The sequence below is a fragment of the Podarcis raffonei genome, chromosome 5 (assembly GCF_027172205.1).
Source record: "Podarcis raffonei isolate rPodRaf1 chromosome 5, rPodRaf1.pri, whole genome shotgun sequence".
Lineage (NCBI taxonomy): Eukaryota > Metazoa > Chordata > Lepidosauria > Squamata > Lacertidae > Podarcis > Podarcis raffonei.
Genome location: NC_070606.1, coordinates 96,154,419 through 96,155,430, shown reverse-complemented (window position 1 = coordinate 96,155,430; position 1,012 = coordinate 96,154,419).

Sequence of the window (1,012 nt, the reverse complement as noted above, 5' to 3'; positions counted from 1 at the left end):
CATTTCTCTCTCCTTCCTTTCCACTGAATATGATGTACTGCCTTGACTTGCTCATTTTATCTGAAATTAACATAAGAACATAAGAGTCTTCTGGATCAAATTTAGGGTAGTTGTATACCAGGCAAAGGGCCTTCTCGGTAGTGGCGCCTGCCTGCCCTGTGGAACGCCCTCCCACCAGATGTCAGATAAAAAAACAACTGACTTTTAGAAGACATCTGAAGGCAGCCCCGTTTAGTGAAGTTTTTAATGTTTCATGTTTTATTGTGTTTTTATTGTGTTGGGAGCCAGCCAGATGGGTATGTATGTATGTATGATGATGATGATGATAATAATAATAATAATAATAATAATAATAATAATAATAATAATTTATTATTTATACCCCGCCCATCTGGCTGAGCCTCCCCAGCCACTCTGGGCAGCCTCCAATCAAGTATTAAAAACAATACAGCATTAAATATTAAAAACTTCCCTAAAGAGGGCTGCCTTCAGATGTCTTCTAAAGAGAAGATAGCTGCTTATTTCCTTCACATCTGAAGGGAGGGTGTTCCACAGGGCGGGCGCCACTACTGTGAAGGCCCTCTGCCTGGTTCCCTGTAACCTCACTTCTTGCAATGAGGGAACCGCCAGAAGGCCCTTGGCGCTGGATCTCAGTGTCCGGGCTGAACGATGGGGGTGGAGACGCTCCTTCAGGTATACAGGACCGAGGCTGTTTAGGGCTTTAAAGGTCAGTACCAACACTTTGAATTGTGCTCGGAAACGTACTGGGAGCCAATGCAGATCTCTCAGGACCGGTGTTATGTGGTCCCGGCGGCCACTCCCAGTCACCAGTCTAGCTGCTGCATTCTGGATTAATTGTAGTTTCTGAGTCACCTTCAAAGGTAGCCCCACACGAAAGCTCATACCAAGAACTAACTTAGTTGGTCTTTAAGGTGCTACTGGAAGGAAAAAATTTTTTTTTGTTTTGACTATGGCAGACCAACACGGCTACCTATCTGTGTCAGATGGTATG